The sequence below is a fragment of the Gossypium raimondii genome, chromosome 1 (genome assembly GCF_025698545.1).
Source record: "Gossypium raimondii isolate GPD5lz chromosome 1, ASM2569854v1, whole genome shotgun sequence".
NCBI lineage: Eukaryota > Viridiplantae > Streptophyta > Magnoliopsida > Malvales > Malvaceae > Gossypium > Gossypium raimondii.
In genome coordinates, this window is record NC_068565.1 from 41696502 (window position 1) to 41697428 (window position 927).

Consider the following 927-nt stretch of genomic DNA (forward strand, 5'->3'; position numbering starts at 1 on the left):
TAAGTGCGTCCACTTCGTGCACTCTAGTTACTTGTCTTCCTGAATTTGCTAAATTTGTTGGCCATTGATTGTTGTTACTAGCAATCCTCTCAATAATCTCGCAAGCCTCATTATAAGACTTAGAAAAAATCACACCATTCACAGAAACATCTACTATCAACATTGTGTGTGCGTTGAGACCGTTATAAAATGCCTCCAATTGGATGCAGTATGGAATCCCATGATGAGGGCACTTACAAAGTAATTTTTTGAATCTCTCCCATTCCCCGTGCAAAGATTTGTCATCCAATTGTTGAAAAATGGTTATCTCATTTCGCAACATAGCCTTTTTGCTACGTGGGAAATACATACCAAAAGTCTTTCTACTAATTCTTTCCATGTAGATAGTAAACTTGGTGGCAACGAATTAAGCCAACGAGTATGGAAAAAAATTCAACCTCAATGTGTCTTCAGTCACACCGGCTATCTTAAACAAATCGCTTGCCTCCATGAATAATCGAAAGTGAAGGTGTGGATCTTCCATGGGCATTCCACTAAACTAGCCCATTGCTTAGAGGATTTGAAACATCACTAGTTTCAATTCAAATTGCAGTGCCTCAATCTTCAGTCTCGTAATTCCTAAATTTAATTCATTGAAGAGTGGCACAACGTGTCTTATGGCACGATCCTTATCATTAGCAATGAGGATTGGATTGTGCACATGATTGGCTCCATTTCCTTGTCCATCATTTTGATTTCCAAGGTCCATCTTGGCTTGTCTTTGGGTTGATCTTTCACGTCTTCTTTGTTTAAATGTTCGCTCAATCTCAGGGTCTACAGGTAATAAATCAATAATTTGATTTATGCTCATAAACACCTGAAAAAAATAAAATTTAAAGAATAAAGAATAAATAATTAATTAGTAAAGCTAGAATTTAGATAAAAATG

At 36.5% G+C, this 927-nt stretch overlaps 1 non-coding gene across 1 annotated transcript; it reads left to right on the forward strand.

Moving 5' to 3' along the window:
- The first annotated feature begins 215 nt into the window (after positions 1 to 215).
- Positions 216 to 322, forward strand: LOC128033172 (small nucleolar RNA R71). The gene has a single exon (XR_008189499.1). It is a non-coding gene; the product is annotated as a small nucleolar RNA R71 (small nucleolar RNA).
- Positions 323 to 927: the final 605 nt, after the last annotated feature.